Source organism: Neovison vison, chromosome 5 (genome assembly GCF_020171115.1).
Source record: "Neovison vison isolate M4711 chromosome 5, ASM_NN_V1, whole genome shotgun sequence".
Lineage (NCBI taxonomy): Eukaryota > Metazoa > Chordata > Mammalia > Carnivora > Mustelidae > Neogale > Neogale vison.
This window is the reverse complement of record NC_058095.1, coordinates 66,446,967-66,469,301: the sequence shown is the minus strand read 5'-3', so window position 1 is coordinate 66,469,301 and position 22,335 is coordinate 66,446,967. Positions and strand designations below refer to the sequence as shown.

The window sequence follows — 22,335 nt, the reverse complement described above, 5'->3', positions numbered from 1 at the left end:
CCCCGCTGAGCAGGGGAGTCTGTTTCTCCCTATTGCTCTCTCTTGCTTGCTCTCTTAAATAAATAAATTAATTAATTAAATACATCTTAAAAAGCAACAACAAAATCTTGCATACCTGAAGATGATGCTGAGTATTCTTGAAGACATCGTAGATGAACGCAGTGTCAGCACAGAGGTACGGAAGAACTCGCTGGTTTTCATCTTGAATGTAGTAAACAGGAAGAGAACTGTTCCATCCGAAAGACCAAGTCATGGTCTGGATGACAAAAGGCAAGACCCTGAGTGTACGGAGCCCAGAACTGTGATGCCAGGCACCCCTGGCGCAGTCTCTGGAGGGGAAGGATTTCACATCATCAGTTCAAAGTGAGGGAAATCCTTTCAAGAACATCCTCAGTGGCATGCTAGGGTGCGGAGGACCCTCGAATCCATGACGCTGAGTGAAAGGGGCCACACACAGTGCAGGGTCAGTCCGACCCATAGATATGGAAAGGAGCTCAGTGGTGCTGGGGGCCTGGGGAAGGTGGTTGGGGAGTGATGGCTAGGGGATATGGATTTCTTTTGTGGGGGATGAAAATGTTCTGGAATTAGACAGTGGTGACAGCTGCACAACCTTGTGAACATGCTAAAAAGCAATGGATGGTATGCTTTAAAGGGGTCAATTTTATGACGATGTGAAGAAATTGGAACCACTGGGCACTCGTGATAGGAATGTGAAATCATGCAGCTGCTTTGGAAAGCCCCAGGGAGAGCTCTCCAAACACTGAAAGCAGAATTAGCATATTATGCAGCAATGACACTTCCGGTTACCTACCTCAAAGAACTGGAAGCAGGCTCTCAAGGAGACATTCACATGCCCATGTTTAGAGCAGCATACTTCACAGAAAACAGAAGGTAAAGGGAAGCCAAGTGTCCTATGACAGATGAAGGGATGAACAACATGTGAGTGTTGCTCAGGCTTCCACAGGAAGGAGACCCGATGCTCTATGACATGGATGGGCCTTGGGGACATCATGGAAGTGAAATCCACCAGTCACAGAAAGACAAATATGGTAGGATTCCATGGACATGGTCCCAAGAAGAATCAGTTCCGTAGAGACAGAGAGTGGAATGGTGGTTGCCAGGAGCAGGGCTGGGAAACGGGGAGTTCTTCAATGGGTAGGGAGTTTCCTTTTCAGGAGATGAGTTCCAGGTGTTGGTTGCACCACAGTGTGAATGTACCTACTACGATGCTGTACACTTCAAAATGGAGAAGATGGTAAATTTTAGGGGTGCCTGGTGGCACAATTGGATCAGCAACTGACTCTTGGCTTTGGCTCAGGTCGTGATCCCAGGGTTGTGGCATCCATCCCCACATCGGGCTCCATGAATAGTCTGCTTAAGACTCTTCTCTGCCCTTCCCCAATCCCCCTCTCTTTCAAATAAATAAATAAATAAATATTTAAAAGAAAGATGAGGGGCACCTGGGTGGCTCAGTCATTGGGTGTCTGCCTTCAGCTCAGGTCATGACCCCAGGATCCTGGGATTGAACCCCCTGCCAGGCTCCCTTCTCCTTGGGAAGCCTGCTTCTCCCTCTCCCACTCCCTTGCTTGTGTTTCCTCTCTCTCTGCCTCTCTCTCTGTCAAATATATAAATGAAATCTTTATTTTTGAAGATGCTAAATTTTACCTTATGTGTATTTTACCACAATTGTAAATTTTAGAAAGGTAAATTTAATGGTATATGAATTATACCTTGCTTTAAAAAGAACAGAAAGTCAACAGTAAACAGAAAGAACGTCCTATCCTCCTAATCCCCAGAACCTAGGCTGCTCAATACCTGACACATAGTGAGCACTTAAAATTGTGAAATTCAATTTACTTCATGAAAATAGATGGAAGGGGGAAGTCACAGTACAGTCACTGAGGAACTTCATAAGAAAGGCAATTATTCAGCTGGGAATATTTGTATTTGGTCCTCATATACCATTTCCCCTGGAAGAATAAAGCACAAAAAGACAAAATTCCCTAAGCATGATTAAAAATTCCATATTCCCAGGAATAAATCCAAGATAAAAATTTTCTGAAATGAAAAATTTGAGGTATTATAAATCTATTACTTTTAACTCAATAGTAGTTTACTTAAGCATATTTTTGTGTGCAAAGTCTTTTATAAAAATCACACAAGTGATTAAAACAGTTTATAAAAGCTGTGGATTCATACAAAAGAGTATTATTCAGAAATAAAAAGTAATTAACTAGCAAGCCAGGAAAAGACATGGAGAAATCTTAAATACATTTTGCTAAGTGAAAGGAGCCAACCTTAGGAGACTTCACAGTGGGGACACCTGGGTAGCTCAGTTGGTTAAGTGTCTCCCTTCGGCTCAGGTCACGTTCTCAGAGTCCTCGGATGGAGCCTTGCATTGGGCCCCCTGCTCAGCCAGGAGTCTGCTTCTCTCTCTCTCTCTCTCTCTCTGCCCCTTCCCCGACACGTGTTTTCTCTTTCTCTCTCTCTCTCTGACAAATAAATAAATAAAATCTTTTTAAAAAGGACTTCATGTTGTATGATTCCAACTACATGATATTCTGGAAAAGCAAAACTATGAAGACGGGGGGGGGGGGAGAAAATGGTGGCCGGGGAGGGAGGGGGTGAAGGCAGGGATGGAGAGTGGGGCACGAGGGATGTGAAGGCAGTGACACAAGTCTGTAGGACACTACAATGGTGGATATACCTCATCATACCTTAGTCAATGCCCAGAGAATGTCACACCCCCAATTGTGAACCCTAAAGAAAAATATGGACGTTAGTTAATAATAACAGTCAACATGGGCTCATCACCTCTAACAAATGTCTCCCACTAATAAAGATATTAACAAAAGGGGAACCTGGTGGGGGGCACAAGGGAGTATATGGGAACCCTGTACTTTTCCTTTCGTTTGCTATCAATCTAAATTGCTCCAAAAAATAGACTTTAGGGGCATGTGGCTGGCTCAGTCAGTAAAGCCTATGCCTCTTGATCTCAGAGTGTTCCAGCCCTTCACTGGGTGTAGAGATGACTTAAAATAAAAGCATTCCATTTAAAAAATTAACCGAGGCCAATTAATTGAATGTGGTAGCTTCTAAAGTGATGGCTAAGTGATTAGTTAGCAACTGACTCACTCAGTATTAACGGGACCTCCTTCCTCCAGCAGCGCTCACACTCACTGAAAGCACGCACTATCAGCTGATGCTGGGCACTAGTGCTACTGTTCATGGTGAATGGTCATGGAGTAGCTGGCTCTTACAGCAACCTTCCAAACGTGAACATAAAACGCTATGGTCCAAAGCAGATTTCACTGCACTTGACAATCATCAAAGAGTCCTTCTCATAAATGCAAGACACCTTGTTTTCTCGGTGGAAGTCAGTATCCAGGGTTATGCCTACTTACCAGGAGCACTCTGAATTACTCCAGGCCTCTGGTGTAAGGCAGGGGACCCCAAAGGAAAAGGGGGATACTTCAGGCAGAGAGAGGCAGGAACACTCTTGTTGAAGCCCCTTTGGTGAGAACAAATCAGAAGTAATGAAAACGGCCATCCATAACAGGGCACCAGTTGAATTTAAAATGAGGAAGTGGTTCTACACGCCCTGATACAGAAAACCCTCTGAGACATACTAAGTGGTCATGCAGAAGATCTTACTGGTAAAGAAAACAAAACCTAGCGTGTGTGGTTTGTGTGCGCACACACATGTCCATAGATCCCCAGGAAAAGGTCTGTAAAGATATACAGTTATACAAAACTGGAATGACAGTCACTTTCAGGAAATGGATTTGGCATGGTCTGTACGAGAAGTGGAATCTGCCGGATTTTTTTTTATTTTAACTTCTTTATTTTTAGAGGGGGGAGGGCCAGAGGGAGAGAGGCAGAGAGAATCCCAAGCAGGCCTTATGCCCAGTGCAGAGCCCCATGCGGGGTTTGAGCTCACAACCCTGAGATCACAATCACAACCCCAACTGAAATCAAAACTCAGACACTTAACCAACTGAGCCACCCTGGTGCCTCTGTTTTAATTTTTTTTTAAAAAAGCACATATTATTTTTAACAGGAAGAAAAAAAGGGGGAGCACCTGGGTGGCTCAGTGGGCTAAGCCTGCCCTGATGCCAGGGTCCTAGAGCCCCACACCAGGCTCTCCGCTCAGCAGGGAGCCTGCTTCCCCCTCTCTCCCTACCTGCCACTTTGCTTACTTGTGATCTCTTTCTCTGTGTCAAATAAATAAAATAAAATAAAGAGAGATAGAAAGAGAGAGAGAAAACCAATACAGGAAGGGGAACAGAAGGAAGGTGTCCTCAAGGAGCTAAACAAATTTGTGGAGGGAGGTGGTCTAGAAGAGTTGAGTTCTGCAGTGAGCCCAAGGCTATGAGGGGACCCAAACCCCTGGCATGCAGGACACTTGCTCTCATTAGCGATATCCCCGGATGTCGTGCTAGCTGGCTAAACAAGCCAAAAGTCTTCACGGTCTCTGAAACTTGTTCTATCTTTCAGACTGGACAAGCCCAAGTTTTGACCTTGAACGCCACTGCTCAAAGTAAACCCAGTCTACAGAAACGAGACTGTCATTTGTCTGCATCTCCCACTAGGTATTTGCCATCATCCTCATCATCACTACCATCCTTGCCGCCACCACCACTATCATCATCCAGATGTGAACACCCGTCCAGTGCTCACTGTGTGTCAGGAACTACATTAAACACTTTATGTGCATCTGATCACTTACAAATCTTCCAAAGGCAGAATCTACAGGGAAAAATAGAGGTGAATCCTAGGAAGCAATTTTCAGTGGCACATGCAGGAGGAAGGGAAAAACTCTCCTCCTCTTATTCTCTTGGTAAGTGGTGATATTTGTGCGGCAAAGGCAGATGCCAGTCGACACCCTAGTGCCTTTCTCAGTGCCTTTCACTTTTTCCATACCTTTTGCTTTCTGGTCCATCTCCGAATGCGCAGTTTTAGGAGCCCGTAATGGTTTTAGGAGCTTGTGGAGAAGCATCAAGCCATCTAAAGCAGAAGAGGTGAGGAGAGGAGGGAAAGGGGAAAGAAATGGAGGAGCAGGAGGAGGAAGTGAGAAAGAAGGGGAATGGGGAGGAGAGGGAGAGATTGTCCTTGAGTCTCCCACAAGAAAGGGCACCCTATGTAACAGAAAAACCAGGTCCGGAATTTCCTGCCTGGGGAGCAACACTGTCGGACCCAGATGTCAGGCCCAGAGGCAGCACTTCTGTCACACATGTCCCTCCAGAGCGCTGAACTGAACTTTAAAACATACGAGTCTATTACTAGTTCAAAAGGATATTTTGGGTGGTATTTTTTCTTCCATATGCATAAAATCCCCTTATTTCACAATGCTTTTAAAGCACTAGAGGACACTAAAAACCATGTTACACTCCCTTATCAAAGGATACACGTTGGCGCGGTCATCCCTTCAAAACAATATGTCCTCGCTGGTAGACACCAGTGATTTCTCCGGAATTTCTGCTTTGGACTGGAATTCTTCCTCTTGCCACTCACTTAAGTCTGATCATCTTCTTTTCCTCTCTCCTTTCCTATCCCAGTTCATCCTGAGGATCTGATCGATTTTCTCCCCAAGCCTGCTTGAGGGCTGTGTTTCAGGGAAACTAATCTCTGGTTCCTTGGAACCGCTTTGATCCAAATCAAGACATTTTCCTTTTGAGCTCAAGTCTCTTAAAGGCTCATTTGTTTCCAAATGCTCTGATTCTAATGCATCCTTTCACTCTCCAAGGGTTCTCTTAAAAAAGAAAGAAAAGAAGATTGTGATTCCAAATACAATGTATAGCTGCTTCATTCCCTCCTTTACTTTTCTTTCTGTTCCTACTCAGCCAGACTTAGTGTTCCTCTCACACTGGAACTATCAACTATTTCAAAAAGGTGCCTGGGGGGTGTCTGGGAGTTAAGTATTTGCCTTTGGCTCAGGTCATGATTCTGGGATCTAGGATGGAGCCCCACATTGGGTTGCCTCCTCAGTGGGGCGTCTGTTCTCCCTCTCCTGTTCTCTCCCTGCTTGTGCTCTCTCTCACTCTCTGTCAAATAAATAAATATTAACAAATAATAATAATTAAAAAAATAAAAAGGAGCCTGGGGCATTTTATACTTAAATAACATGAATCATGCATGTGCCAGGTTTATTCTTGACCTATGAGCAGAACCACACGGCAAAACCATTCTTCTAAGTGGCCCTGGTCATCTCCAAGGATGGGCGAGCCACAGTCACCCTTCTCCTTGGACCACAGCTGAGTTCTCCTTCGCAGGGAGAGCCTATATTATTATAATCACGCTGACTGTGTTCTAAGACAATTGCATTCCAAATAACCCCTAGGAACTCTTTCTGTCAGCTCCCCTGCACACCTTCTCCAGGAGGCCTTCCCTGACCATCCTGCACTAAGTGTCCTTGATTTTTGTTTTTTAAATATCTCCCATGCATCTCTCAATCACTGCACTTAGGATATTGTTTTATGGTGCTCAGGTATCAGTCAGCCTCCCTACACACCCTAGAGCTCCTTAAGAGAATGGACTGTGTCTTATTTGTATTATCCCCATAGCCTGGCAAATGGTGAGTATTCCATGATTCTGAATGAATGAATGAATGAATGAATGAAAGAATAGATGAATGACTTAAAATTACTACTTACTAGGGAAGTTCCTGACATGACTGACTGTGTAAGTATCTCCCCTGCACCTGACATTCTTTGTGGAGTTTCCTTTAGAGAAATATTGACCATAACCATCGGCAGTTCACTCTGCTTCCCATTTTAATTTCCTAGTACATGAACCTATCAATGAACTGTGCAATACCAGCTCTGGTTCCTTTCCACAGGAATAAAAAGAATTTCATACTTCTGGGAAAACCTATACCTAATCGGAAGCATATTGATGTCAGGGCCTCTCATCTTTCCAGGAACAATTTTAGAGCTCTGTAACTCACTTTGTATACATTCATATTCCCACAGGCAAGCGGAATGATAACCCAGGCATTTACAATAATTCTAATAATGTAAATAAGGACAGAAGCAGCGACTTAGTGGTTAAAAGCGTGGGCTTTGCAGTCGGCCTCTCCTAGCACTCAATCCTGGTTCCACCACTCACTTGCTCTGAGACCTTGGGCAAGTCGCTGTTCCCTCAGAGTGCCTATTTGCTCACAGGCAGGATAAAAGTGAGAACCCTAATTTCTGGGGTTGAGATGACCTATGTAAAACGTTCAGTGCAGCTGCCACAGAGGGCTTGAGAAAAGCAGCAATCGTTTACAGTTTAACAGCCTTCTAACATAGTCTCTCATTCATTTCTTTGGAAAAACTGGAGTTTGAGGCTCTGGGAGTTGAAATAACTTAATGGGCTCACACCGCTGGAAAGAGGCAGACCTCTCTAATGCTCAGTTCCTCCAGGTGGAAAAAGCACTCAAGGCCCAGGGCCTTGAGTAGGGGGCCTGCTCCAACTGCAAACTTTGCCAGCGCATCTTGATGTGGGGCCCAGGGGAGGGGAGGAAAGTGCAGGGGTCTGTGGGGGAGGGAAGGGGGACACAGAGGCACAGGTCCTTCCTCCAGCTTAGGTCTCTCTGAGGCTGACCTGGCCCCCAAGCTTCCCCAATCCCCTCCGGGGCACCAGGCCCTCCCACACCAGGACCCCCAACCCCGACTCACAGAGTGCGCCCTCCAAGGGCCTCAAAGGCATGGCCCTCCTGCCACTTGGACCCCTCGGTCACCTCCCCAGCCTCCAGTGGCCACTGCTTTCTCCTCCAAGCGCTCCCTACCTTGGTTGTCACCCAAGCCCCGCCCCATTTTAACCGCCACCAGGGCCAGCGCAGTAAAACGGGAGGGCCGGCTGGTGGTCACGTGTCCAAGGCTTTGTCTCGCGCCGGTGGGCACGCCCCCTGGCGGTCAGCATGGGAGAGGCACCACTGGGACCCTTGTCCGGAAATTAGCCTTCCTCCCTCTCAACCACTGTCTTCAGCTCCCTCCCCCAACCGATTCCTAAGGCGCCAAGGCGTAAGAAGCGGCATTGGTGGCACCTGAATTCTGACTTTCTGAAGACTAGGTATGAGCTGTTTGGTAAAATCCTCCTTGCCAAAAGAAAACTAAATTTCCCCGCCTCCTGGCTACTCCGCGAAGTGACCCCCTTACTAGGGGTGCCGCCACCGCGGCGGTGCCTTCCCCCCAAGGTCCCGCCCTCATGGCCAAAGGACAGGGTGCCTTTGCCCTCTTTCTGCTGCTGCAGGCGCGTGAAGTGCGGCAGAGCGAACTCTAGCAGGTCTGCAGGCTGGTGCCTCGCCTTGTCCACTGTGAAGCCCTGCAGCAGCTCCGTCAGTCCCGCGGGGATCTCCATGCACATCCCGCCTATCCGCCGGGGGGCGCCTGGGAGCTGCCCTCGCCTCCTCCCTGGACCGGTCTGCCGCCCTGCGGCCCCCAAGCGAGCGCGCTCAGAGGCCTCTGGAGGCGCTACTCGCTGCTAGCGCGGCTCTCTGGGCCCAGGTCTCCCCGCGGAGGCGCGCCTAAGCTCAGGCGCTCTGCTTCTCTGTCCGGCGGCGGCGGCTGCGGCTGAACAAGCCCTGCCTGTGGAGAAGGCAGTATCTCCGGCTCCTCCCGCTCCCCCTTCCCTCCCGCCGCTTCTCTCCCCACCCCTCCCACTCTCAGCTATTGTTCATTTTTGTTAAAGATTTGTTTGTTGGGGAGAAAGAGCACCCATGAGTGGGGGAGGCGGGAAGGGCGGGGCGAAGAGAGAGTCCTAGTGGACTCTGCACCAAGCCCAGAGCTTGCCTCAGGGCTCAACCGCAAGAGCCTGGGATCAGGACCTGAGCCAGAACCAAGAGTTGGGCACTTCACTGAGGGTACCGCCCAGGTGCCCCTCAGCTGCTTTTTAAAAAATTCTTGAGGGGCGCCTGCGTGGCTCAGTGGGTTAAAGCCTCTGCCTTCAGCTCAGGTCATGATCCTAGGGTCCTGGGATCGAGCCCCACATCTGGCTCTCTGCTCAGCGGGGAGCCTGCTCCTCTCCTCTCTCTGCCTGCCTTTCTGCCTACTTGTGATTTCTGTCAAATAAATAAATAAAATCTTAAAAAAATAAAATTATTGAGCCTTGTTTTAAAATGGGCTTGAATGTGGTTGATCTCAATGAGTATTTCCTGCGTCCTTGGGTATTCTGCATTTGTTGGGCCTTGTGTTCCAGTGCCAAACAGGTCAAGCAGGTTGAATGGATTTTTAGGTCTATTTACTTGCCATTTTTCTATCTGCTTCTTCTATTAATTATTGACAGATGAGTGTTGAATTCTCCAAATTGAATTGTGGATTTGTCAATTTATTTTTTTCAGGATGTTTTTGCTTCTTGTATTTTGAAGCTCTCTAACCGGATGCAGACACCTTTATGATGGCCATGTCTTTATAAACTGACCCTTTGTTGTTATGAATTGTCATCTTTCTCTGTTCATTATGTTGGTTGTCTTTCTATTGGCTATTGTCAATACCTATTAAATTCAGCCTTTGATGATTAGTATGTTTACGGTATAGCCCTTTTCATAATTTTTCTTTTCACAAAATCTATATTATCCTCTGCATTCTATTTAAAGTTTATTTTTCTCTGACATATTTAGGTCTTTTATTTAAATAGAATATTAATAGTTAATTCTTAAGGTAATTTTTGAAATGTTTAAGTTGAAGTCTACTACCTTGCTAGTTGTATTTTATTTTTCCCATCTGTTCCATCCTCCCTTTTGAACTACCTTCCTTTAAATGAACTGAGTCACTTGTTGGATGCTATCTTCCTTCTATTATTGGCTGTCACACGGGCAGTGAGATATTAGTAGGTAATTCTAACTGTTTCTAAAATTGTTCTTCAACTTGTTGAGGGAATCTGTACAGTAACCTTTATTTTAGGGTTCATTGAGTCCCGCTACTAACTCGTGATCCTTACCGGCTCTCTACTGAATATTCTGACTTAGCCAAAATAACTCTTCCCTCTGGCTGGTTGGAACTCCAATGACCTCTAGCCTTGTATGAGTCTTGTCAACCATCTGGTTCAGTTGCCTTTACTCTTTGTTAGAACCTGGGGCATTTTATTAGACACACACTGCTTCCTATTGAGCAAGGACTCAAGAGGACTCCAGTGTGTATTTCCAAGAGCTTGTTTTCTACTTGACTTCCTTCTTTCTGGAACCCATGGCCTTTTCATCACTCCAGCTTTCCTGAATTCCAATCTCTCTTTCCTCACACCAGGGAGACTCCCATTTTTTCCTTGGAATCTCATCCCTACCCCCACCATCCAGAACTCCTCCAGATGAAAAGCTGAGTGAATCTGGGGCTCAGTTTTTGTTTGTTTGTTTGCTTGATTTCCTTTTCACAGGGTTCACAAATGTGTGTTCTTTTTCAATGTTTTAATGTTTTTCAATGTTTTTATATATATATACTTATATATATAAATATATATATAAAGATATAATAAACATTGAAAAACATATATATATTTATACACACACACATATATATATATTTTCCACACACATATATATATTTTTTCCAATTCCCCATGTGCTTATGGTTGGTTTCTTTTCCTCTAACAAGGTTTGTATTAGTTTTCCAGGGCTGCTATAACGAGATACCACAAATATATATATATATTTTTTCCACACATATATATACATATATATATACACACACATATATATACATATATGTATATATATATGCCTACTTGTGATTTCTGTCTGTTAAATATATATATATATATTTATATATATATATATATAACCAGTAGGTGAATTAATATATATATATAATATATATTTATAATATATATATTTAACAGACAGAATTATATAATTATATTATATAATATATATATAAATATATATTATATATTTATATATATATTTATATATATACACACACATATATATTTTTGTTTATATATTTATATATGTATTTTTGTTTATATATATAAATAAATATATTTATTTATTTTATATATATATCTATATATATATTTTTTCAATTCCCCATGTGCTTATGGTTGGTTTCTTTTCCTCTAACAAGGTTTGTATTAGTTTTCCAGGGCTGCTATAACAAGATACCACAAACCTAGTGGCTTAAACAACAGAAATGTACAGTGTCACAGTTTTAGATGCCTCAATGTTGGTAGGCCATGCTCCTTTTGAAGGTATTAAGGAAGGATCTGTTCCAGGCCTCTCTCCCAGTTTGAAGTATTTCTCTGGATTTGGGCTTCTTCATATGGCCTTCTCCCTCAGTGCATATCTGTGTATCCCAATTTCCCTTCTTATAAGAACACAAGTTCTATTGAATTAGGGGCCCACCCTACTCAAATATGACCTTATCCTAGCTAGTTACATCCACAGGGACCCTATTTCCAAATAAAGTCACACTCCCAGGTGCTGGGAAAATTTTTTTGTTTAGAATCTCAGTCTTCCTTCCTTTCATTCCAAGGTTATTTGCATGCTTTTGGTTCCTACTGAACAATTCTACCACCTCGACCTCCTAAATCTCCATGAAAGCTATTGTTACCGAAAGTCATATGCCATCTTTTGAAAAACAGTTTTCATATTTTTGGAGTTTATAGTTTCTTTGGTATTTAATATCTGTTTATGTGCTAATGAAGGTAACTTTCATCCTACTCCTTCCTTCTGAATTTGTTTCTATTTGTTAAAGTAAGTTCTCTAGTGTTTGAAAAGAAGGATCTATAAAAGCTAAATGGTTATTTTTGTAAGTCTACATTTATTTTTTCTCAGTTTGTATGTACTTTTAGTGAGCAGAGATTTGGAGGCCGACAGCATTTATCAGCATTTTAAAGATAAAAAGGAAAAATATATGTATTTTTAAAAAGGGATACAAAAAGTGATGAAGCAAAAAAATTGCAACACAACGGACAAAAATTTAGGGGCTTAGTAACTTCATGAACTGTAAATGGGTTATATACTCTAATTAAAAGATTAAATTTGTTAGATTTCATTAATACATACATGCACACATAGTGATGTGCTGTTTCTAAGAGAAACATAATAAGTTCAACAATACAATTTTGTAATATTGAACACCTAAAATTGAACAACTAATCTACAAACCTAGAAGTGGATATCCTAGCCAGTATAATAAGTTATGGAGGAATAATTAAAGTTATAAGAACTGGATAAAATGAGTGAAATTTGTATAGAAAGGTATTCTAAAAGAATGAACAAATATTAGAACCAGTAGGTGAATTAATCAAGGTCCTAAGATATAAGTTACTCCACCTTGATTGAGAGATCCAATGCAATCCCAGTTTCCTATCTAGCAAGTGCCTGTGTACATGGATAAGCCAATTCTTAAATTTCCATGGAAATGAAAAGAACTAGTTATTACCCAGCAAGAGCAACAGTGAGGGATAAAGAGAGTAAGAGGAGAATCTGATGGGACTGGATTTATTACAAAAAGAGTATTGAAGTGACCAGAGAAAACAGACAAACAAAAAAGGGCAGACTTTGACAAATCAGTGCTAAACTAGTTGAATATCCACATGGAAGAAAATAGCCTAAAGCTCAATTCCAGACTGATGTAGCCTAAATTCGAAAGATGATATCACAAATTTTCTAGAAGGTAAAATAGGAAAATATTTTTACGATCTGGGGGAGGGGACAAAGATTAGTTCAACAAGACACCAAAAACATGAAGCGTAAGAAAGGTTGGCAAGTTGTACTCTACTCATTAAAAGGTAAAAAAAAAAAAAATCTTGCCCACCAAATGACAAGACTAAAACTGTGAAACACTATATCGATATACAAACTAATTACCTGTATACAAAAATATGTAGAATAACTATGAATCAATAAAGAAAGGTAGGTAACTTAAAAACAATGAAAATACTTGAACAGAAATATCACAAAGAGAAAAAAAATCAGCCAATAAACACATGAAGATTCCTAACATCCTCAGTGATCACAAAAGAGCAAAGGAAAACACAATGTGTTAGCGTTAACACATAGAAGGCAGACCCAAAAAAGTGTTGCTTAATAAAACTTATTTAATAGGTAATGTAGTGGGGCACCTGGGTGGCTCCATTGTGAAGCATCTGCTTCTTGCTGGGGTCCTGATGCCAGGGTCTTGGAATAAAGCCCTGCCTGGGGCTCTCTGCTCAGCAGGAAGCCTACTTCTCCCTCTCCCACTTCCCCTGCTTGTGCTCCCTCTCTGCTTGTGCCCTCTCTCTCACTGTCTCTTTCTGTCAAATAAATAAATAAATATTTATATATAAAATTTAAATTAATAAGTAAAATAAAATGGAGATGCATGGGGTACTAATGAACAGCAGGAATATTTAGCGTTTTTTAAAAAAGATTTTATTTATTTCTTTGATAGAGATCAGAAGTAGGCAGAGACGTAGGCAGAGAGAGGGGAAAACAGGCTCCTTGCTGAGCAGAGAGTCAGATGCAGGGCTGGGTCCCAGGACCCTGAGGTCATGACCTGAGCAAAGGCAGAGGATTAACCCACTGAGCCACCCAGGTGCCCTAAATCATTTAATTTCTTTTCAGTGTAACACATTTCATTGTTTATGCTCCACACCCAGTGCTCCATGCAATACGTGCCCTCCCTAATACCCACCACCAGGCTCCCCCAACCTCCCACCCCCCGTCCCTTCAAAACCCTCAGGTTTCTTTTCAGAGACTATAGTCTCTCATGGTTCATCTCCCCCTCCGATTTCCCTAAACTGGCTTCTCCTCTCCATCTCCCCATGTCCTCCATGTTATTTCTTATGCTCCACAAATAAGTGAAACTTAACTTATTTCTCTCAGCATAATCTCTTCCAGTCCTGTCCATGTTGACACAAAAGTTGGGTATTCATCCATTCTGATGGAGGCATAATACTCCATAGTGTATATGGACCACATCTTCCTTATCCATTTGTCCGTTGAAGGGCATCTTTGTTCTTCCCACAGTTTGGCGACCGTGGCCATTGTTGTTATGAATATTGGGGTAGAGAAGGGGGGCGGGGAGCAGGCTCCTTGTTGAGCAGAGAGCCCGATGCAGAGCTCAGTCCCAGGACCCTGAGACTATGACCTGAGCCGAAGGCAGAGGCTTAACCCATTGAGCCTCCTAGGCGCCCCACATTTTATTAATTTTTGTTGCTTTTGTGATATGAAGTCAACATGAAGTACTGACTATGAGTGTGGACTCAGGAGGCAATCTGCTAAGTCCTAACTTATGTGTCCCTTGGTTTTATTTTTTTATTTTTTTTTAAAGATTTTATCTATTTATTTGAGAGAGATCACAAGCAGGCAGAGAGAGAGAGAGAGACAGAGAGAGAGAGAGAGAGAGAGAGAGGAGGAAGCAGGCTCCCGGCTGAGCAGAGAGCCCGATGCGGGGCTCGATCCCAGGACTCAGAGTTCATGACCTGAGCCGAAGGCAGCGGCTTAACCCGCTGAGCCACCCAGGCACCCCGTCCATTGGTTTTATTATTTGTAAAATGGGGATAGTAATAGATAATGTCCACTATGTGGGTTGTTAGGGTGAGGAAACAAAAGCTAAATTAAAAAAAAAACAAACAAACACTGGGATGCCTGGGTGGCTCAGTGGGTTAAAGCCTCTGCCTTCAGCTCAGGTCATGATCCCAGGGTCCTGGGATCGAGCCCCGCATCAGGCTCTCTGCTCAGCAGGGAGCCTGCTTCCTCCTTCTCTCTCTCTGCCTGCCTCTCAGCCTACTTGTAATCTCTGCCTGTCAAATAAATAAATAAAATCTTTAAAAAATAAAAATGGAGGGTGCCTGGGTGGCTCAGTGGGTTAAGCCGCTGCCTTCGGCTCGGGTCATGATCTCGGGGTCCTGGGATTGAGTCCCACATCAGGCTCTCTGCTCATCAGGGAGCCTGCTTCCCTCTATCTTCCTCTCTGCCTGCCTCTCTATCTGCTTGTGATCTCTCTCTGTCAAATAAATAAATAAAATCTTTAAAAAACCAAACAAATAAATAAATAAATAAAAATAAAAATGGAAACAGTATTTGATGTATATACATATGTGTAGAGAATATCTGATGCATACATGTATGTATTTTATGCACACAAATGTACAGTATGTATTTTATATAATATGTATTAAGAAATATAGATCATATATTTTCTTATGTAGAATCAAATGTGTCCTTCTTTTCCTATTTGGGTTAAGACAAACTTTCACACAGTCTTGGGAGATGGAGAAAGCACATTTGACTCTATATGTGTTAAGAAACTTGGTACATTGAAAGATAGGCAAGTAACAAAGATACACATGCAAAACACACACCACAGAGGATTACTACCCATTATAAATAAAGAATTCCCATGAATCAATTAGCAAAAGACAAATACATAAAGAAAAACCAGGCAAGGACAGTTTGTAAATAGGCAAGGTATATTTATTTTTATAAATAAGTAATTTGTAGGAGAAGAAATATAGCTGATCAATAAACATATCATGTTCTATCATGTTCAATGTCAGTAAGTACCATGGAAATGCAAATTTGAATACTAATGAAATATTGCCTTTGCAACAGATTGGCAAAAATTGAAAATAGGTTATCCGGTGTGAAAGAGAACATATGGAAGATGGGCATTGGCAGTCACAAGTGTAAGGAACAAGAATTAATAAAGCTTTTTGTATGGCAATTTTACAAAATCTACCATACTGTAAAATAACCTTTAATGTATCTCAGAACAATTCTGTACATTTTCAAGTAAGCATATACAAGTGTGATCATATTTACATTTAAAATTTCATTATTTATATTAAGAAACCTGAACTCTCAAGGCACCTGGGTGCCTTGGTCAGTTACGAATCCGACTCTTGATTTCAGCTCAGGTCATGATCTCAGGGTTGTGAGATCAAACCCATCATCGGGCTTGGCCCTGGGCCTGGAGCTTGCTTAAGATTCTCTCTCCCTCACCTCTGCCCCCCCACCACTTGCTTGTGTGCTCTTGTTCTCTCAAAAAAATAAGAAACTTAAACTGCCTATTTTTAAAATGTGTATGTATATAAAAATTCATCTTTAAAAAGTAGTGGGTGTATAATATCAAGCTGTTTACTATGGGAAGTAGAAGTAAGGGCAAGGTCTCTCACCTTTTGCTATGTATATTTCTATGTTTGAATTTTTCTGTAAGTCTGTACTTGTGTATTATTTGTGTAAGATAGATAGAAGACAGACAGGCATCGTTCCACGCCCATAGGCAAGAAAATTTTAGGGAGCAGAACCCCAGGTGTAGAGGCCTACAACTGGGAAAGTACAAGACAAATTTTAGGAAGCGTGAGCATTTGGGTGGCAGTGTTTTCATATTCTTTACAGGTTTTAACTTATGTTTTAGGAAAAGAAACAAGGAACTTGTTGAGAAAACTCAACCTGAGAGGCTTCATTGCTGAGCTCTGACCTCTAAGCAGTTTCCCTCTCTGTTTTCCTGTTTCTCTGTAACCAATTACTCATACCCAGTCATGAGCATTGCTAGGAAGCTACCAGATAAGGAGAGTAATAGCTGAGAGCCCATTTAGAGGGATGCTCAGGTGGGGGCAAGCAGAGGGAGGCTATTCTAAGAAAAACACAGGTGGGGACTGCCCCCCCACCCCCCTCCCACATCCAGCCGTTTGGAAGCCCGTGCTGGTTCCATCACTCCAGCTCTCCCATTGCCTCCTTCTCTCCATTCCTCCTGCCGTTCCCTTTCTCCTTTTACTGGGACCACCATTCCTCAGACTGTAGTCCTTCAAATTCCCTTTTCTCATCATTTTTGCCATAGCCAACTGCCATGGCTTACTTATCAAATTTCCTAAAACTGACATCACTAACATATTTTAAAAGGAAACTTGTTGACTCCCTTGAGTAAATGAGAAATCGCGAAAACAAAATAAAGCCAACTCTACAAACTAAAATGAAAATTTACCGGTAACGAAGGCAGAACTCTGTCACCTGGTGACAAGGTCGCTTTGATCACAAAGGGATGCCGTTCATGGAAGAAGCGTGTATTAGGTTTAGATATTTAGCTAGTAGAAAAGGACTCTTGTCTATGATGACTTTGTGGGCCAGTAGATTTCAGGACAAGGGCACTGCAAGAAACAGGTGGGAGAAGGAGACTGGAGAGCAGTGATTTATTGTACACTTCCAAGGGTGAGGTGAGCTGGGGACACGTGACAGCCAGGGAGACAGAGGGTCACCCTTCGAGACAGCCCTTGGAGGCACACCTGGAGCTGCGACAAGGGGCCACCTCCTAATGAGGAGAGCCTAACTCGTCTCACCCTAGGGAGAGTCAGCAGAGCGGATGGGGAGGATTTTTACAGGAGATATAGGTCAAGATCCTAGGGGGATGGTCTGGATTGTGAATAAAAGTCTTCATTGAGCCTGGGGGCTGGAGAACTGCTCGCTAGTGTACCCACTGCCTGGGGGGACCTGTCCTCGGGCTCACCGATGAGCTTAAGTAAAGGGTTTCGGGAGTCCTGGCTTCCCCAGTGCTACCTGGAGCCCTCGCTGCCTGAAGGAGCCCACCTGCAGTGGGATGTGCTCAGCGGCTTGTGTGAATAGGTTTGGGCTGCTGAGCACCTGGGTGGGGATCTCCATGGCCACCACCAGGCCCTCCTCGAGGCCCTGCTGTCCAGCCTGGTGTCTTGAGGCTCCTGCTTGCTCTCATTCCCTCGGGTCCCTCACCACTTGCTCCCCACCTCCTGCCACGGCATCTCTTTCCGTTGCCTGACTGTTCCTGCTGCCTGTGGATGTCCTATGCCCCTTTGCCCCTAGCTAGTGCCCCTTATCTTTCCTCATGGAGCCTTCTCAGGCTGTCCCCCCTGGCTTGGCCATACCCCCCTCCCACAATAAGCTCTGAGAGCACACTGTGACTCTCTACAGTAGCTTTCACAGTGGAAATCTTCTATTTTGGGAGCCATATGGTCATCCCCTGCTCTAGACCATGAACCTCCCGGTGAGCAGGAATTATGTCTGTGTTTGCTCATCCCGGTGTGGCGTGCCTCCCTGAGAGGCAGCAGGTGCTCCAAGAGGGTTTGCTGAGGGGAACAAATGAATGAAACAGTCCCCAGCCGTTTGACTGTGTGAAGGAGTGAATTCACTAATCCCTTGGGGACTGGCTTTGCTATTCCCAATGCAGTGACTGGCAGGGGATGAAGGGGAGTAGCAGGAGAGAAGGCTGGGGTAGTGGGGACTGCGGGCAGGGGCTGTGGATTAGACTCCAAGGGATAGGGGGGGCCCACTGGAGGACTTTAAGCAGACAAGTGATGGGACATGGTCGCTGTTTTAAATGGAGCACTACAGATAGGGGTGAGCAAAAAAGTCAGAAGAAGATCTGAGCGGATTTGGGGCCTATCTTGACCATACAGCCAATGCATATGGCCATTGTAGTTGGCAGAATCCCCTTACTTGTTGCCCTGATCAGTGCCCTTTCCACGAAAGAGCCACAGTTCAGTCCCGAGTTTCATGTGTTAAAATACAAATAGAACTTTAAAATTAACAAATGGTTGCTGTCCCCAAAAGCCACCACAGCGGCCCCGTGGCTCACGTGCTCCAGTTGGGACACACAATGGTCTTGGCTTCCAACCCCACAGGGACTGCCTCGGGAATGCGTGGTCCCGCCAGCCCGTTGTCTCCTTCAGGCACAGACCCCGTCACACATGGAAGAGGCACACTGGGCTACAGAGGAAAGGCTACACCCCTTAACCTGGCTTTTGGGACCTCCACAGTCTGCTGCCAACCCTATTTCCAGGGCTGTTTTGCTCTACTTGCCACACCACTTATCCCCTGCAGCCAAACCAAACCACTCTAGAACATCGACCCCATGATTGTGTCCTCCTCCCTGCCTTTGACTCTGTTTGTCCCTGGAATGCTCTTTCTGCCACAGAGAGTCCCAGAGTTGGGGGCTTTAACACAGAGGATAATTTCCTCATAGTTCTGGAGGCTAGAAGCCCGAGATATAGGTGGCGGCCATGTTGGTTCCTTCTGAGGCCTCTCTCCTTGGCTTGTGGACGGCCCTGTTTGCCCTGTGTCCTCAAGCGGTCTTCCCTCAGTGTGTGTCTGTGTCCCAGTTTTCTCCTCTTGAAAGGACACCACTCTCTGGCCAGAGGGCTCACCCCAGTGACCTCCTTTTGCCTCAGTCACCACTTCACAGGTCCTGTCTCCAGATACAGTCAGAGTGAGGTCCTGGGGGTGAGGACTTCAACACAGGATTGGGGAGGCACATTTAGTTCCTAACAAGAGTCTGGCTCCAATACCACTTTGTCCTCAAGCATTCATAGCCCTTTCATTTCCCCTGTTCTCACACATCATAGCCCTTTGGCAGACTTCTAACACTCTGTCCTTTGGTATTCATTCATTCATTCATTCATTCATTCACTCGAGCAGTCGGTCATTCACTAGAAACACCTGGGAACACTTCCTAAGCTCCTTCTGTGGGCCAGAGATCTGCTCGATGGTGGCAATCCAGAGCTGAGAACATGGTGCCCAGCCTGCATCCTTAGTGGACAGACAGACAATTAGATCAGCTGTGACAGTGTGACACAGTGTGACAGATGCTGAGGCTTAAGGAGGGGGCATCCGACCCAGCGCTGGAGCCGAGCCAATGGAACTTACTAGGTCAGGGGACGCTTCCGTTGAGCCCAGCATGGTGAATGGGAGTCAAGAGGCTGAGGGAGTGGGGTGAGTGTCGCACCCGGAAAGGACAGTGCGTGGGAAGGCTGGGAGTTGCAGGGGGCCGCGGTGCTTCCAAGGAGCTACAAGCCGTCCATTGTGGGAGCAGGTGTCTGCAGTGGGCGTGCGAGAGAGTGGGCGAGGTGGGGCCGGGGGTGGGCACGGGGGTGCAGGAAGCCTGGCATGTGGCACTGGGGCTCTCTCCTGAAAGGGGTGGTGGTGGAAGGGGAGGGACTTGAGCAGGCTGTGGTTTAGAAAGCCTGCTAGCATCGTGGTGGCAGACGGTGGCCTGACTCTAGGTAGGGATACCAGGAGTAATTCCTCCGATCCCCATGAAGATGCAAAGTGTGGAACTAAGAGGCAGAAGAAGATCCGGGAGAGCTTTGGCAATCTAAGGGGCAGAACTTGGTGACTGACCAAGGACAGTGAGAGGGCCGTCACTGGGTCCCTGGGTTCTGAGTCTCGGCGAATGATCCCGTTTTGAATGTGCAATTTGATGACTTGGGCTAAATGAGCACATCCATGGTACCGCCACTACAATCAAGATATGGAGCCTTCCCGTCACTTGCAAAATTCCCTTTGTGGCCCTTTACAGGAAGTCCAGGTTCCAGCCCCCCCCCCCACCCCATGGCACCCAGCAAACGCCGACCAGCTTTCTATCACCCTACGTTATTTTCGGTGTTTCTAGCATTTCACATCCATGGAACCACACACTATGTAGTGCTTGGTGTCCAGTTCTTTCACTCAAGACAACGCTTTTGAGATTCCTCCTCGTCGTTCTGTGTGTGTGTCATTCATTCCTTTTTATTGATAGGTATGGGATGTATTAGTTTGATGATCTCTTCACACCTGTATGTGTGTGTGGCAGTGGTACCTCTATGTTTATGGGACCAGAACTTCAAGAGCTGCATTTTTTAATCATCTACCTGTAGGTGAGTCTTTGGCCTTCTGAACATTTAGGAAGGTTAAGTTCCAGGCTTGACTGATCAGAGTCACACTGGGAGCTCATTAAAGATTGAAAAGCAGGACTCAACTTTGGTGGGTTGAGTCAGGACCCCATGCATGTGTGCTTTTAACCAGCGTTGAAGGTAATTTTGATCAGCCTTGTGACTCTCGTGCAAATAGTACCCATGGAGTTACAACCTCACCAGTCCTATTGGCTCATCACTGAGAGGCCTGGGTATTGTTCTGGATATTATCCTTCCTGGGTGCTGATCACATCAACTTTACCTGCCACAGGTCACCCTCGCCATTGATTGTTTTCACTAATTCACCAAAAGGCATCAATCTAGACACCGTGCATAATTGCAAAAGCGATTCAAACTTGGCACTTAAAATTAGTTGGAGATTAGTGATATTGACACACACGATCATACATAAACAGCATTGATAATGTAAGAGGCACACGCATAAAGTGCTTGGAATTTAGAGGCACATGAAATAATTTCCATCTTTTTGTGCGTGTCAGGAGGCAGTTGTCAAATACGGTTACAGGAAAAGGTAACATCTGATCTGGGTCTTGAAGGATGGGTAAGATTTGTGCCTAAGGGGGTTGAGGATAGGAAAAGCAGACCTGGCAGAGGGAACAGGAAGAATACAAGAAGAAAGCCTTGGAGGTGGGCAAGGTGCATGCTGCTGGGGGCCTGGAAAGCCACCTTGACTGGAGCTGGGATAGCAGAAGGTTGGCAAGGTAGGCATGGCCCAGCACAAGGGGAGCCTTAGCTTACATTCAAGCAGCTCACTTGAGCTTTAACAAATACACGTGTAGCCACTGCCACAATCAGGACTTACAACCCTTCTCTCACCCTCAAAATTTCCTTCTACTGCTTTATCGTCAGCCCCTCTGATGTGTGCTTTCTAATACACCGAATAATTAATTCTGATACTCTTTTCCTGGAGATAGCATCACATGATGCTATCGTGCAGGTTAAGACCTCAGTCCCAAAAGTCTGCCCCCATCCCTCCCTCACTCCCAGTTCAGGCCAATCTCAAGTCCAGCTTGGAGGTTCCCACAACCCCCTCCTCAGGTTCAGTTAATTTGCTAGAGTGGCTCACAGAACTCAGAAAAACATTTATGGACTTTTACCAGTTCCTTATGAAAGGTGTAATAAAGGATCTAGATGAACAGCCCCCTGAAGAGGATATAGTGTGAGTTCTCAGGCCATGATAACCACTGCTCTGTTTTCTATCCCTGTAGAGATGCCTTTTCCAGAATGTCACATGAATGGAATCATACAGTAGTAACCTTTTAAGCTTGGCTTCTTTCACTTAGCATAATGAATTTATAATTCTTCCTTTTTTTTTCCCCTTTGTGCATGTCGTTCAGTACATGGACATACCACAGCTTACCCACTCACCTCTGAAGGACAGGCAGGTTATTTCAAATTCTCACTATTATGAACCAGGCCATTTTGAACATTCATATTACAAATGTTTGTGTGAACACAAGTCTTTATTTCTCTTAGATAAATGCTGAGGAGTGGGACCACTGAATTGTCTAAGTGCAGATTTAATTTTATAAGAAATGACTACACTGTTTTGCAAAGAATCTGTACCATTTTGCATTTCTGCCAGCAATGAATGAGAGTTCCAGTTGCTCCAAGTGCTCCTTGCTAGCACTTGATACAGTTTTTATTGCATTATTTACTTTCTAGCCATTCTTCTAGGTGTGTAGTAGTATCTCCTTGTGGTTTCATTTTGCATTTACT

The 22,335-nt window shown here is 44.5% G+C and overlaps 1 protein-coding gene and 1 pseudogene across 1 annotated transcript in view; one reads left to right on the top strand and one right to left on the bottom strand.

The window, feature by feature from the left end:
- The window catches only part of LOC122906806, a 36,506-nt pseudogene extending 36,148 nt beyond the window's left edge, over positions 1–358 (bottom strand).
- Positions 1–22,335, top strand: part of LOC122907377 (cytospin-B-like) — a 426,680-nt gene that overhangs the window by 98,715 nt on the left and 305,630 nt on the right.